The sequence below is a fragment of the Rhinopithecus roxellana genome, chromosome 9, assembly GCF_007565055.1.
Source record: "Rhinopithecus roxellana isolate Shanxi Qingling chromosome 9, ASM756505v1, whole genome shotgun sequence".
NCBI classification, from domain to species: Eukaryota; Metazoa; Chordata; class Mammalia; order Primates; family Cercopithecidae; genus Rhinopithecus; species Rhinopithecus roxellana.
In genome coordinates, this window is record NC_044557.1 from 133,308,525 (window position 1) to 133,325,701 (window position 17,177).

The following is a 17,177-nucleotide window of genomic DNA, read 5'->3' on the forward strand; positions in this document are numbered from 1 at the left end:
AAATTTGTGCTCACCTATTCACAATAGCCAAGACATGGAATCAACCCAAATGCCCATCAATGATAGACTGGACAAAGAAAATATGGTACATATACACCATGGAATCCTATGCAGTCATAAAAAAGGAATGAGATCATGTCCTTTGCGGGAACATTGATGGAGCTGGAAGCCATTATCCTCAGCCAACTAACACAGGAACAGAAAACCAAACATTAGCTATTTTTCCTAATACTCTCATTCCCCCCACCCCACTCCCCAAGAGGCCCCAGTGTGTGTTGTTCCCTTCCTTGTGTCCATGTGTTCTCACTGTTCAGCTCCCACTTATAAGTGAGAACATGAGGTGTTTGGTTATAATGTGTAGGTATCATGGATTCGGTTACTTTTTTAAAAATTTTTAAGTTCTAGGGTGCATGTGCAGGATGTGCAGGTTTGTTACATAGTTAAACGTGTGCCATGGTGGTTTGCTGAATCTGTCAACCCATCACTTAAGTATTAAGCCCAAACAAACAGGTTTCTTATCACCTGGTGCATTCTTCGTAAATTAACTTCTTCCTCCAAGAAGAAATAGAAGCCTTCAGGAGATAACACTCTCACATGCTACTCTCTCTAACTCTAAAACTTATATCCAGTGCCATCCATCCTGAATGCTTTCCTTCTTTCCCCTGATTTCAACTACCTGCCTCCCCCAGAACCTGCACCAAAATCATGGTCTTAGGAGGGGGTGGTGGTGAATGGATGAAGAAAACTTCAAGATGGTGTTGCTGGACTGAAGGAGTAGACTTTCAAAAAGCTTAGGTGTATCCATGCAATGGAATATGACTCAGCCTTAGAAAGGAAGGAAATTCTTACACACGCTGCAACATGGATGAACCATAAAGACATTATGCTACGTGAAGTAAACTAGACACAGAAAGATTCCACTTATATGAGGTACCCAGAGTAGTCAAGTTCATAGAGACAGACAGTAGAATAGTGGTTGTCAGGGCCTGGGAGGAAGGGGAATGAGGAGTTACTGTTTATTCTCTCTATCCCTGCTTGCTCTGTTTAAGATTTCCCATTTCTCAAAAAGTTCTAGAACATATGCTGTGGAACTGACTTGACTATTCTAGCTTTTACCCTCAATTCTCTTGCACTATAATAGAGCAGTCTCTGGGTTGAGATGGCTTTATAGTGACCCACAGTTTGCATGGGATCCAAAGGACTCATTGGATACTTGAGCTTTGAGGGAACCTGCTGAGGGGCCAGCCCTGAAGGCAGACTGCAGAAACTGCAGGCGCAAGATGCTTCCTGCTGCCTGAGAAGGCTAGCCTTCCTGAAGTTCGTTTGTTCCAGTCAGATCACACAGCGGCTTCCTCGGTCCCTTGGATTAAAGCCACAGTCCTTGCAACAGCCTTCCAGGCCTGCCTCCCTCCTCCCCCTGCACCACTCTGCCACCCTACTCCACTCCATTCCAGCCACAAGGGCCACCTCCTCAATCACCAGCTGTGTTCCCATATCTTGGCCTCTGCATTTGCTCTTCTCCCTGCCTGAAACATTCCTCCCCCAGAGGACCATGTGGCTTTCCTCTGATACCTTCTTAATTACACCTTCCTCGACCACCATATTTAAAATTAGAAGACCCCCACCTGGCACTCTGTGTTCTCCTCCCCTGCTTTGTTCTTCACCATCTTTCACTCTATATTTTACTTATTATGTGTGAGCGTTTCCTTAGAACAATATGTGGTGTGTGTTACACATTCAATAAATACTTGAATAAATGACTAAAGGGATGAACTAGTACTTTGCTTTCCAGAAAGGCCAGAAATCATATAGTTACACAAAAAGCTCTGTCCCTTTAGAATGAAATTATAAATGGAAGCCATATAGGTCAGCAGTAATCCCAGAATTCTGTGACAACAAGGGGATGTTAATCCGGATTACTGGCAATAGTCCTAAGGCCAAAGTCACTATACTTTCACGTGAACTATAACAAAATAAACCTGTCCTTTCCAGAAAATTCACATCTTTTGGGGAACCAACGGAATTAATCACCACATCAACTGTAACTACTCAGTCTGTAACTACTCAGTGATATGAATACCAAAGTCTGCTTGGCATTTTCCTTAGCAAACAGGATTAGGAGAAGGTGGAAAGCACTCTTATAATTCATTAAAACTGTAATACAGGCCAGGCGTGGATGTTCGTGCCTATAATCCTTCCTAGCCTTGTGGGAGCCTGAGGCAGGCACATCACTTGAGCCCAGGAGTTCAAGACCAGCCTGGGCAATACAGTGAAACCTCATCTCTACAAAAAATACAAAAATGATCCAGGCATGGTGCCATGTGCCTGCAGTCCCAGCTATTCAGAAGCCTGAGGTGGGAGGATCACTTGAGCCTGGGAGGTCAAGGCTGCAGTGAGCCAAGATTGAGCCACTGTGCTCCAGCCTGGGTAACAGAGTGAGACTCTGTCTCAAGAAAAAAGAAAAAAAAAAAAAAAAAAAAAAAAAAAACTGTAATAATTAACTTTTACCATGTGGCAAATACTACATTGGTGGATAAGGTCATTTAATTCTCACTATTTTGCTAGCAGATATAATAATCTCCAGAGAAACCTGGGGCACAAAAAAATCTGCCCAAATTTATGCTGCCATAAGTGAATCAGACTTAGGTTTTCTGAATCCGAAATCTAAAGCCTTTCCGTTATGCTACACTGCCTCCCTTACATAATAAAATCCGACCACTTGGAAGTTGCTTTTGCTGATTCTAAACTAGATTTGAAATTACCATGCCTCTATAACTGCTTTCTACCTAGATTATTAAAACACTGACTGCAGCAATGAAACTTTTATACAGTAGAGGGAAATAATATTTTAAAGGTTGCTATCTTATCCAATTCATTTTTTGAAAATCATTTTGCCTTATCACTGGGTAAAATCTCTAAGCAATAAAAGAAATGCAATGAAGGGAATAGGCAACGTTTTATAAAATGTGCTTTGCATCTTGATAACAACATGTGATTTATTTATTACTTATGATAAATGTGAAAATATATTGCATTGGTGGAATTCATGAATAGGACAGTTTGGGGAATGTAAAGTTTTGCTTCTAGCATTCAGCTGATTGACTACCTTGTTGAAATGTAGAGTAGGACCTCAGGGCAGTTTTGCAAATGTAATTAGGTTTGTGGTTTATTAAAGCATAGCCTTTCTCCAACATATAATATATTTTCAATAATAATCCAAGCACCAGGAGACTCCAAAAGAGATTGGAAAGAAAGTGCTAATATTTTATTAGTGTGCATCAGAGGAGAAAGACTTATCTATCTTAGAGCAGCCAATGTTATAACTTAATCCCATTTTTTTCCAAGATAAATTATATCCAAAATGACTCTAGCTAATTTTAACTCAAATAAATAGGTTGGTAAATTCCTTTCTCACTTTACATATAGTGCTGAGTTGCGCATATATAGCATTGCTTTGTCTCTTAATTAGTAGTTTCTCTAGTATGCATGATGACTGGCAGCCATGATTTAATCAAGTGAATCTCAGCATCCCCTGATGACTGGTATAATCTGAATTTGAACTCTAGTAGGTATCTGCTTCCATTTGAAAAGGAGAATCCAGGCCCTTTATAGAGCAAAAAGAAGCCTGTCTATCTGGAGCATAAAGAGAGCAGTGGGAGGGGAACAAGAAACGTTTGGATAGGAAGGCAGGGGCAGCCAGCATAGGGCTTGCAGCCCAAGCTAAGAATTTGAGAAGAGTTTTATCTTTCATGAATGGCAATATACTGAAGAAATTTAATCCAAAGGGATAGGGTGCCATTTGTAGTTTTTAAAAATACAATTTTCCTGCTTGTGGAGAGCAGATTGAAAGGGGCAAGATGACATCAGAGAGACCAGTTAGGAGGCTGCTGTGTAGTCCAGACAAGAGAGAATGGGAGAGGAGCAGCAGAGGGGGAGAGGAGGAAAAAAGACTCAAGTTCTGTGTGACAAGCAGAATGTCCTAGACTTGGTGATGGATGAGATGTTGGGTTGAAAGAGAAGGAACTTTCAAAGACAGGACCTCACTTTCTGGCTTAGGGGTCTGGATTTTTAGTAACAAAATGGAAAAGTGGGTTTTAAGGGAAGATTAACTTCATTGTTGGCCATTCTGTTTGAGATGTCTGGGAGATGTCAGGAAGAGATGAGCAGTTAGACATACACTTGAATATGTGAGCGGGAACTAGGAAGAGAGGTTTGATGCAGAGATAAATGATGCGGCGTTATCAACATCAAGAGTGTTGAAGTAATGAGATTAGATTGAGACACCCTAGGGAGAGAGTCGTGGAGTGAAAAGAGAATGAGGCCCTGAGAAATGACGTTCAGAGGTGGGCACAGGGGAGGATCCACAGGGAAGCTGATTTTGTAAATTACATCTGTGCAGCTATTCATTTAACAAATGTATATGACATACCTTATTATGTACCACTGAAGGTTCTGGGCACACCAAGGTGCATGAGAACTAACCCCTGACCTAAGAAAGTTTGTGCTGCAGCCAGGGAGACAGTCGTAAAAAGAAAGCATTACAATCAGTATGATACATGTTGCAGCACTTATGATACACAAAGCAGTGGCGAACCTCAGATGGAGTTAGATAGGAAGAAAGATCAAGAAGCCTTTTAAAAAATTCTGTTAGGTGGATGTTACAAGATGAATAGGAATTCTTCAGACCAGTATGGTGGGGAAGAGTATTCGCTGTAGAGGGAACAACAAAGACAAGATTGAGTCAGCATACCACTCTCAGGAAGTGAAAAGCACGCCAGTGTGGCTGAAAAACCAGCATGTGGGATGGGTGAGGAAGGCAGGAGAGGAGGTTGGTAACAGGATCTTCAGAACCTAGAGTCGCGGCTGGCAGGAGGCAGGAACTCAGGAAATATTTATTTAGTGAATACATGATCAAATGTGCATCTCACAAAGCCTGTCCTGGTGGCCGCAGGGAGAATACACTGGCACAAGGAGAAAGTAGAGTAGGGAGTCCACTTGGCAGATCCTGCAGAACCAGTGGAGTCATTAGAGCTTGCGTGGAGGGAGGACAAAAAGACAGGAGAAAGAGAAGATAAGGTATTGGAAGAGCATTCCGCTATCCTGAGTATCAGTATTCTACCTACAAAAAGTAGTTTAGTACCTTCTAGGTTTAAAGAAACTTTGATTCAACAGACATTTGCTGAAAGCCTATCAGGAAGCAAGAGCTGGGCTGGTTGCTGGAGATACCAGTGAACACAACACGTCAGGTGTGGAGAGAGCCTACCCTTAGCAAGCAAGATGGGTTGAACAATTTATCGTTGCTATTGACTTACAAAACCTCTTCTTCTGGCCGGGCGCGGTGGCTCAAGCCTGTAATCCCAGCACTTTGGGAGGCCGAGACGGGCGGATCATGAGGTCAGGAGATCGAGACCATCCTGGCTAATACGGTGAAACCCCGTCTCTACTAAAAAATACAAAAAACTAGCCGGGCGACGAGGCGGGCGCCTGTAGTCCCAGCTACTCGGGAGGCTGAGACAGGAGAATGGCGTGAACCCAGGAGGCGGAGCTTGCAGTGAGCTGAGAGCCGGCCACTGCACTCCAGCCTGGGCAGCAGAGCAAGACTCCGTCTCGAAAAAAAAAAAAAAAAAAAAAAAAAAAAACCTCTTCTTCTGATACTTCTCATCTTTTAGAGAAAGTAAAGGATGTTTTTTTAAACTGCTAGGTTTATAACGCAGATATTTGTTGGTTTGTGTGTTTACTCCTTTGTCCTAGTTAAGAATTATATAGTTACATTTTCTTTATTCTCCAGCAACATGGGATTATTTTCCAGAGATATGCAATAGTTGATTCCTATTCACAATCACAAGTCTGTTGTAATCACGAAGGACTTCCTATCAAGTATTTTTAAAGTTACCTTTTTAATATTTTTATCACTATTTTTCTGGTTGAAAATAGAAGAAGAAGAAAGAATTTGTAATCAAATATTTCCCAGTTTGTATCCTCCTCGCCCTAGTTGAGATTTGCAACCATACTCTTCTGAGCCATTGCTCTGGTTCCTGCCAGTCCTGAATCCGCAGATACCATGTGTTTAAGCAAAATAAATTGAAAGATTAAGGGTAGGGATATGGGAGGTAGAAATAAAACAGAGGATCATATTCTTCATTTTTTGGTTTTATACTTTGGAAAAAATGGCATCGTACTACCTCAGCTCCCTTAGGTGAGTCAGGCTTTGATGCCAAATTACTTGGAAATACTTTGCCTAGATCCAAAGGCCTAGCCCCAGTGACACATCCATTTGGCTCCAGCACTCTGTTCTTCTGGACCACTAAGAAACTCCACCAAACTCACAAATACCATCCTTAAAATCCCATGGGTTTTAGACCCATACAGCTCTTCATTTTCATATAGCATATGACTTCTTTACAAGGAGCCTTCATTTCTATTCTCATTGAATCTTTCCAAGGCTCTCTTACAGAGGTGAGCTTACACTCTTTTATAGATAACCAGACATTGGGGGAAGTTAAAGACTGAGCCAGCCTTTAACCCCACATTGATGACATGAACTTGAGAACTCTTTCCACCTCAATGTGGTCATAAGGTCAGACTCACAACCTGGCATCACACGGGGATATCACATCACCAAGAGTTCTTTGTCATGATCTGTGCTCCATGAGCCTTAAATTAGAAGTGACCGAGGTCTGGAGCTAACCAGTCATTGCTATGCTCATCCATGTTTCCTGCCCTGTAACATTTGTGGGAATAGTTGAAGAGAATAGAATGGGATACTGGAAAAAGAAATGTCTCAAACAGAAACTACTTTAAATCAACAGTGTTTACAATTATGGGTTTCATGGGAAAGTAGAATGGTTTCTGAACTCAGGGATGTGAGAAAGTCTGTTGTGACTTTGGTTGATGAAATTAAATGACCCAGGCGAGGAGAGGACACCCAGCCAGCTCTTTCTTCTCCAGAATTCTTTTCTCACACAACTCTGTTTAGAGTCTGGGCAAAGGAGGCAAAAACAAAAACAAAGCAAAAGAAAAACCCCAACTTCTCCAATTGCCTGTCCTTCTTTGTTTCTCTGCTTCCACAGAGACTGGAAGAAGATTACAACACACACCAAAATTCATAAAGCCCATAAGTCTCATGGTGATAGCAACACCAAGTATTTTATGTCGAGGTAGGGAAATGGGTAAGATGTAACCTTGGGAAAAACAGAACCAGAGATGAATGAAGGGAAAAATTCTATACAAAGACATTTTCTTTTTAAAATCCTTTCAGATACTGTCTTCCATCTTTCACCTCCTCAGTGTTGTGTCTCTCTGCCTTCCAATTTACACAGTGGTGGTAGTGTTAAAATCAGGGATTGCAGAGATTGAACATTCCTTTTTAATGATGCCCTTAGAGTCACACAGGGGCCTCTTGGCTATTTCCAGCTGAGCTCATCCCTCCTCTTTTCCTGGAACTTCTGAAAGGGCCCCAGAATCAGCCTATGTGATCTGCTGCAGCATTAGATTGAGAGGAGGGTTTGCTTTTTCCATAGATCCTGATTAATGCAGGACAAAAGAATTCCACCAGAATAAAATGTTATTTTTTAGCAGTTTTGAGTAAGGACTTTAAATGGTTTTCATGACAAACCACATTAGAGGTTTAGAATTAATCTCAAGAAGGACATAGTTCCTCATCTCTTTCCATCAAAATCCTTTTCTCCTGATTCCTAAGTTTTGTACGTCACAGTAGGCATTCTCTTTCCCCAGCTCATTAGAGCACATGACATCAGACACTGTGCTAATGGTAGCTGGATCTCTGTTATGAGATTTTACTGCTATTCTATTTATAAAATGACAGCCAAAGACTTGCATATGCTTTTTTTCCCAGTATATAAATGTATAAAGTAGAAACATGTTAGTACTGTCTTTTTATTAGAATGATCAAAGTGTATCAATAAGAATTGTATCAAGGATTCAATTAGAATCCCTGTTATAACAAAGAAACCCCAGGTGCATTCAAGGACTGCCTGGTTGAAATACTCCAGACTATTTTACATGTTTGAGAGATTAAATAATTATCTTTCATTGTGTAACCCTGTAACATTCAAAGAATGCCTGTATGCTAAATAATTTTATTCTACTGATTATACTGTAATGAAGGGGCAGCATTATAGAAGGAGTACAAAAATTAAATCATTTGCCTCAAGTTTCACAGCGAGCAATAGAAAGCTAGTACTAAATCCAAAGAGCAGAAACAGAAAATTAGACAAATCTGGCCACCTATCATCGTAAGCCCTTGAGGCCTGGGGCAGTGTAGAAAAAGAAGAGACCAGTTTAAGTATGTTAGAATGATTTCACGATGCCTGCAGAACCACGTTTTCAGCCTCACTTGGAGAAGGACATTGTCACAGAGATTTTGCAGATTGGCACCATCCTGTACAAAACTCTCTTCATCAGTTGCCCTAAATTCTGCTCCAACTCATGTCATGTTATACAAGGAAGAGTCATGTGGTGTGAGGCAGAAGAGAAACCAGAATAGGGGCCAAGGTTTCTGATGTTTGCCATCAGGCAATTCCATGCTGCATAATACAAATAAAGCCATTTCTACTAAAAAATCTCTCACTGTTCTAGACTTCCAGAATCTCAGAGCATTTAAATCAGTGTTTCAGGATTTGGTACTTAAAATTAAAAAGTCCTACAACACATAAATTTTATTCACCAAATGAGAAAAATTACCTAGTAAGAAAGCCCTAAAAAAATGCAACCTGAAGGAAAGCAAACATCTTCATATAATCACAAAGCCATTAAATTTCATGTAAATTCCTCATGGAGAGACAAGGAAAAGAAACATATTAGTTTTTACCTTTGAACATAGCTTACAACAATTCTTTGATTCTTTGGTTTCTCAGTGGTTAATTTTAGACTGCTACTATTAACATCCCCTCACTGATTATTCCTAAACTTCTGAGCTGCTGTTAAAGGCCAAAAATCTGCAGCCTCCGAATATTCTTCCAGAAGGCTTTGGCTTGTAGGAGCCTGACAAGATTATTCCCTACTCCCACTCCTGCAGTCCCTGTACGTTAAAACCTACCAAGTGGTCCCCCGCAGGCAAACCATCAATCCTCTGTGCAATTTGTGAAAGAAAATCAGACAATAGTATAGTGCATGTGGGATCAGGTCTTGATTTTTATATATGAACATCGTAGACAGTCTCCCAACCCTCTTACCTCATCGTGAAGCTGCCATGAATTTTTAAGGTGTATCCCTCCACTACCACCACCTCCCCAGCTACAATGCAGAAGTGAGCCTCAACAGATATGAATCAGTTAGCACATGGCATTTCTCTGGCTCCATGATTGATTCAAGGATGTCCATGGCACCTTATTTGGTCCAAGTAGAGTGACGTTCAAGGCTTTTGCTTTTAGTAATTGGAATAGTACCTCCCACTCCTTGACAGTGAGGTGTACGGATGTGAGGCCTAGAACTGCTGCAGCCCTTTTGTGACAATAAGGGAAGCCTGCTTAAATGAACAGATGAACATAGAGCTGAGAGAATTGCAGAGAAATGAGCTGGAGTCCTGATGGAACCCTACTGACCTACTGCTGGCCCTTTCATCTATATACAAATAATTTTCAATTGTAATTTCATCCAATTTGAGGTGGTTTTCTGTTAATTTGGAACCAAAAGCATGCTAGTTGATATGATTACACAATCATATTTCTTAACCACTGAAGAACTTGTTCCAGAATTGGTTACATTGATACAGCCAGCAGTCCCACCACCCAAAAAGAAAAGTAAGTTCAATCTTTCCTCCAGGAAAGGGTCTCAAAGGCCCAAACCACATACAGCCCCCATATAAATTTAATAGAGGAAATAATAAAGGAAAAAGGAAGGACAGATCCAGGTTTTGGAGACTTTCCATGAGAAAATGACAGTCTGACTTCCTCAGTCTCAGTCTCACTCTTTAGACTTTACTTATTCTTTGTCCTCATTTCCCTTCAACTGGTGTTGTTACTTCTCCATAGGCTGCTTGCAGTGTTGTCACTTTGCCACATTCCCTTTCCTTTTCCTTAAGTCTTCATTCACAGCATCCACCACCATTCAAGGAGCATTTTTTTGGTCAGACTGAGCTTAAATTTCAAGATTGTTTTTGTTTCCTAGAAATTTCCAGATTCAAAAGAACAAGTCACAGGCAGTCATAGCTATACAGTTCTCATGCCAACCATGGCTTATAAACATAATGAACAATTTGGTACAAACTACTGACCATCCTTCTAAAACATTGAGTGACCCTTCACAAAATTCAACCTTAGTTCTCAATGTTTTTATGTATATACAAATAATCATTGCCTTAGTTTACTATTTTGTTAAATCCTTAAAAGTAGAAAGAATCAAATATACTGCCAAAAAAATGTAGCCAATTGTTAAAAAATCATAAGAGGACCAAATGAGATAATACACTGGAAAGTCTTTAGAAAAAGCTTAAAAATAGTAAGAATGAAAGTAGCTATTGGGCATCATTGTAATTTATTACTGTTGAGTATCCTATTGTTAGGATTAAAGTAAAAACATCAAACATTACAATGAGACAAGTTCCCTGCAGACTCTTTAGTTAGGTCAGTTGTCACTAATAAGCCTAATTATTCTTTATTAAAAAAAAAAAAAAACAGATAATTCCAGATTCACGTTGCATGCAGATGTTTCCAATATCATTTGAAATAAATTATAGACACTTTTGTCAACATGCCAAGGATTTTTAAGCAGAGAAAATGTAGGAATTTAGAGAGATTAAGGTTTAGTGCAGTTATCTTCATCTTTGCATGAAAATAAATCCAATGTCTTACACTGCTCTTTTGCATTCTGTGTGAAATGTGCATCCATCAAGAGGTAAAAAACAATCACCTCCAAAGAGGTAAAGATCATTCACATATTGCAATATGTGTGTGTTTACCATTAAAAAAATAGCCCTCCCCAAACCAAACTAAAATCATCAAAAAAGAAAATCCCCAAACTGAGGAACACATTTAGCAAGAACATAAACAGAGCCTGGTTTGTTTTCCCAGTTTCATTGATGATACTCCCCAGTTCTGTTCTAACAAGTCATTTCAACCAACTCTTATTTTTGGTTAACAAATAAAAGGCTAGTTTGGAAATCTGGCTCACAGCTTCCAATGGAGCTTTTCTACAGCTTTCTGTAGCTGCTTTATCCCTTTAACACACCAAAAGAAAAACAAAATCCTGCATGAAGTTTCAAATAAAAATTCTTAAAATCTCTGGTAGAGTTAAAGCCTTATAGAAATTAGTACTCCCATTTTTCTCACTGATGTAGCAGACCCTGGATTGGCTTACTCAGAGTCTATACCAACCTCTTCCTTCTGGGCCTTTCTTGCCTGCAGAGGCTACCATAACCCAAGCTCCCTTGCAGTGAGGGTTCCAGATGTGACTTATGTTTCATTTGCTCAAGACTTGAATGTGGAGCTAAGTCTGGAGCTGGCAATGTGATACCAGCACAGCCTTCTATGTTGCGCCTAAAGGCTTAGCAATGCCGTTATCTACCTCCTCTCTCTCATTCCTCAAAAGATTTCGACTGAAAATATAAATCCTAATTTTATACATGGAATGAAGGAATAACTAAGAAAAGAGAAGCCCTAGCAAAACAAGCAAACAAAAAAACAAAAAAACCCTATTCTAATCTAGGAAATTTGAATTTCTGATCTTTCATCTTTTCTCTAAACAGTCTCTGCAGTACATAGGCAGAGTATAAAAGTGAAATGAGTATCATGGTTTTAAATACTAATTATATGTTGATGACTCCTTAATTTATATCTCCAGCCCTAACTTCCACCTAAACCCCCTGTAGGGTCCAAAGGAACTTCCCCTTTGTCCTCTGAAAATTCTCTGAAAAAAAATCAACTGACAAAAGTCAAATTAATAGGAGAAAAAGTATACAAATTTATTAGCATGCACGGGGAAAATCATAGAGTGATACCCAATATCCCAATGGAGTACAGATGCTTCTATACCCTACTTCTTAGGGAAAAGGGAGATAGGTATAGATGATTTTAGGGGGGTAGTAAATGGTTTTTAGGGGGATCCAGTGGGCTCGAAGAACATATAATGGCCTGGAACATATTCTGTTGGGCCTATAGAGCAGACAGTGGTTTGTGACAAAAGTCTGTCCGGGTACATTGACAGACTTCAGCCTTTCTTCCTGTAATGTAAGGTCAGTTATTGAAAACTCAGGGAAAGAACCAGCGGAAATTGTTTTCTTCTTTGGTGCATCCAGACTTTAGGCAGATAAGGGAACTTCAGAGAACAATTTCGTTACATTCCTTGGAAGACGATTGAGAGACAGAAGTCAGGGAAGGTCAGAGAGACCTTGAGGCTGCTTCTTCAGTTCAGCATATCAAGCATCATACTTTGTGGCATTGGTTTCTGAGCCGCAACACCTCAAATTCACATATCCAAGATTATCCTGTCAAATCCAGGCATGGTGTTATGCACTTGTAATCCCTGCTACTTGGGAGGCTCAGGCAAGAGGATTGCTTGAACTCAGGAGTTCAAGGCCAGCCTGGGCAACATGGTGAAGCCCTGTCTCAATAAAAAAAAAATAATAAAAAAATAAAAAAAAAAAAAAGATTATCCTATCATTGTCTAATAGCATCTCAAACTTAACATACCCAAAAAGGAAAAGGAGATTGATATTTGCTGTCAAACCTGGCTCCAGTGTTCTCAAACTCATTTAATGGCCAAAACATATACATCCTCTGTAACTCCTCTTTTCCTCCCTCTCCTGTGGTCATGTAAATTCAGCAGTGGGCTCTGTTGGTTCTCCCTCTGATAGATCCTAGATCTTGCCTCCTCGTTTACTTCTTCTTTAGATAAGCCATTTTCCTCCTAGGCCGTGTCAATTGTCTCCTAACTGCTCATCCCTACTCTCCCCTTTCTCTTCCCTTTCCCTGTAATCCATTTTCCACATAGCAGCCAGAGTGAGCTTAAAACTGTAAATTAGATATTATTCTGATTTAAACCCTCTAAGAGCTTTCCTATAGGGCCTGCCTCCCTCCCTCATACTGCCTCTTTCCAGTCTCAGCTGCAGAAACATAGACTGTCTCCCTGTCCTCCAACACGCCCAGCCTGTTCCATCTGAGGGCATTGGTACTTGTGTTTCCTTTGCCTGGAGCCCTCTTCCCTCAAATCTTCCTCTGCTCGCTCCTCCCCATCCATGTTTTAATTCAAAAGTTGATCCATGGGATCCTTCCTTGGCCACCCAATTTGAATTAGCACATCTGCCCCCCGTCCAGTAACAATCAAATTACCTCTTATTCGTGACCCTCATCACTATCTAAAATGATATTGTTTTAATTGTTATTCATTATCTCACCTGTTAACAGTAATGTCTTTTTTCTCTCCCAAGATCTTCTCCTTAATGACTCCACAGCACCTCCAGAGAGGTTTGCTCAGGTGGAGTGTTACCAACAAAGTCAGCCCCCCACCAAAAATGGGGTATTTCCCTGTTCGATCCCTTGAAGCCAACAGGCAAAACCAAAAGTGAATGTCTAGCAGTGCAGGCTTTATTCGATGGCCATAGGATTGAGAAGCAGAAGCTTGGTTCAAAAATCAACTTTCTCAGCCCATGAGAGCCAGGAATCTGCAGATACAGGTCATCTTTAATGAAGAGGTTGAGCATTAAAAAGGGGAGGAATCTTCTTGTTTTTTCTGAGAGTTGGTAGAGAACTCCTAGAAACTGGAGTGCTGCCTGCCTTTTTGTCCTTTTATGGTTTCTTCCAGTCATTGTCATGGTGATTGTCACCTGCCATGGTGCTGGTTGGAGTGTTACATAGCATGGAGATCAGACTGTAATGAAATTAGAGGTCCTTCAGAGACCAAGTGAGCTGCCATCTTGGATCCCACCAGTCTCTCTCCACCATTTTGGTCAGGAGAGAGAAATTTTTATTTCAGGCATTTTCTTTCCTAAAGATAAGCGGAGTTAAGGCAGGGCAGATATGCACCTAGGTCATGTAGGCATCACCCTGTGTAATGTGAGGAGTTACCATCTTCTCAAAGAAAGAACTGGAAACCAGTACAGATAGCTAAGAAAGTGGTTTCCCAACTTCTCTACTCATGTCCACCAAGAAGAAATCTGGAAAGCAATGTATCCCTTATCCATTTTTGTTTAACTTGATAAGATCAGAAGACCTGGGAAAATTAAAATGTTGACATCATTATATTTGTTCTAACACAGTAACATTTGACAAAAAAGTATTATATTCTTTAAAAAATAATTTTTTTCTAAACCTTGAAGCTGCATATATAGCTTATTTAGGAGACCATGTGTTATATTGTTTAATTGGCAAAGGCAAACTTCCTTATTATACTAGTCAGCCCAATCGCTTACTTTCTGGCAGGAAAATCGGCCTTCATCTTTCAATTTGTACTTTTCTGTTTAATACACAGTCCCATTCACAACCCTTTTCCTTCTTAAACTGAATTCTAGGATATGCCGGTAGACAAGATACAAAGCTCTGTCCTGCGTTTGTTGCCTGAATGAAATTCATGCTGTGATCTTCAATATTTTTTTTACTGATTCTCTGATTCACTCTTAGGGGACTCACCTTCAGGAGCAAGGCATTTTGTTATTAATAGGTGACAGAAAAAGTGAGGTTGTTAGATATAAATTATCAAGTCCCACTCCTCTCAACATGATATATTTGAATATAGACTTTCCCATCCCATTTTTAACACCATACTTACCCTTATGATCTGATGTGATATATGATACAATATGATGTGATGACAGAGAAAGACATGAAGTCCTGCCTCGGGCTTGCAGTGCCTCATTTAATTATTACTTTTTTTGATACCCCTGAGAATTTTTCACCCTCAAAGCAAGGCACTACAGTAATATATAGGATAGAGGAAAGTTTTGCCTTTATTCTGAAAAGTATTAGGGGTGTGATTGTAAAGGATAGGGATAGGGTGGTAGGAGAAGTAGAGTAACAAAACCTCATCTATAGATGCATTCTGAGATAGGTGTGTTTTAGGCAAAAGAACATGTGAATGCTAAAGAACTGGAAATTCACTGCCTTTAAAAGATCAGTTTCCTTATTCCCCTTGGAAAGTCTCCACATACCCCAAGGGGTGTGAGTACCACAGCTTAATGACAGCTGGGCCAAGAAGCCTGGTTCCTCTTGGCCGTTGTTGCTGTTAGGGCCATGTGGTATTGCTCCTGACATGTATGTGCAAGCCAGCAAGAGCCTGCCCCCCTTCTTCACTGCTCATCAAACTGGGAAAATACTACTCCCAAATCCTAAAAGTCCCCACAGTCTGCAATCCCTCTTCAAGTTCCGGTGCACAGACCTGAATGTATATCTAGCAGCAAGAACATGCTTGTAAGAGCTCTGCGTGTGCAAAAAGTCTGGAATTTGCCTCTATTCACACAGAACCCAGGATTTCACATGTTAAGAGTTACTGTGCTTTTGGGGTTGTGCAAGCTCTCACACACCCTGCCATTTTACCCAGGGCATCCCTGCAAGCCAAGACAGCCATAATGAAATGAGTTTACAATGGCCCCCATGCAGTCTTTAAGGTACTGCCAACCCCCTCAATCTGCACTGTGATATGAAGAGTGGAAGATGTCTCTTTTTCTCTGTTGCTCAACTGAGTCTCATTTTCTTTCTCAGGATAAGTGTTAATTCTTTCAGTGTAGTAAATCCACATTGTTATAATAAGCCAGTATCTATTTCTATGTGATCTATAGACATCCCTACCTCAGAATCACCTGGGATGCTTATCAGACCTACTGAATTCAAATGTATGGGATGGGACCTGAGAATCTACATTTTCTATCAGTACTAGGTCAGTCTCTTTGATGAAATATCATATGTAAATAAGTACATATAAACATATATGCAAGTTTTAACAAATAATTATACAACAAACACCTTTATGTCCACCACTCAGCTAAAAATGTGAAACATTGCCAATGTATTTGAATCCTCCCATGTGTACTTCCTTCTTAATCACATCTCTCTCCCTCTCCCTCTCCCTTTCCTTCTGAGGTTACCTATAACCTTGTTTTTATTGTTCAGTTGATTTTTAAAAAATTACCATATATACTTGTATTCCTAAAATCTTATAGTCACTTCTGAAATCTATTAAAATGTCATTATACATTATGTATTCCTCTGTGACTTGTTTTAATCATCAGTAGGATGACTGCAAGATTCATCCTTGTTGATATATGATAGCTGTGGTTCATCTATTTTCACTGCTATATAGTATTCCATTTTGTGGAGAGGTACAATTTAATTTTCTACTGTTGATAGAAGTTTGGGTTGTTTCTAGTGTGGTTTTGTGATTATGAAATAAAGCTGCTATTCCTGTATGACTCTCCTGGGACCCATGTGCATGAGCATTTTCAGGAGTAGAATTGTTCAGACATTAGGTGTGAACATGTTGAAGTCTTACCAGTTAACACCAAATTGTTTTCTTCCAAAGTGCTACAGTAGTTTATATTCTATTGAGCAAAGATGTGAGTTTCCATAGCTACCTCTTGGTGCTATGGAAATTTCATTGAGAAACTGGTAGTTGTGAAATGATGTCTCCCTGTGGTTTTAATTTGCATCTTCCTGCTTATTAAGAATGATATGCATCTTTGGGAGGCTGAGGCAGGCAGATCATGAGGTCAGGAGATCGAGACCATTCTGGCTAATACAGTGAAACCCCGTCTCTACTACAAATACAAAAAATTCAGCCAGGCATGGCGGTGGGCACCTGTAGTGCCAACTATTCGGGAGGCTGAGGCAGGAGAATGGCGTGAACCCAGGAGGCAGAGCTTGCAATGAGTCGAGATCGCACCACTGCACTCCAGCCTGGGCGACAGAGTAAGACTTCGTCTCAAAAAAAAAAAAAAGAATGATATGCATCTATTCATATTTTCATTCATTTGCTTCCTGTTAATTTCATGTTTATATATTTTGCACTTTTTTTAGGTAACGCATCTTTTTCATATTGATACTAATCTTCTGCTTTTATGTTTTAAATATCTCCTCTCTATGGCTTGCCTTTTGACTTTATGGAATATTTTGATGAAAAGTTCCTAATTTTAATATAATTGAATTAATCTTTATGGTTTTTCCATCTTGTTTTATAAATACTACCCTATCCCACAGTCATAAAGATAATTTATGTTTTCTTCTTAATCTTTA

At 39.9% G+C, this 17,177-nt stretch overlaps 1 protein-coding gene across 1 annotated transcript in view; it reads left to right on the top strand.

Annotated features, from left to right (window-relative positions):
* The window catches only part of CPA6 (carboxypeptidase A6), a 334,748-nt gene that overhangs the window by 95,315 nt on the left and 222,256 nt on the right, over positions 1-17,177 (top strand). The gene's annotated exons all lie outside the window — the stretch shown is intronic.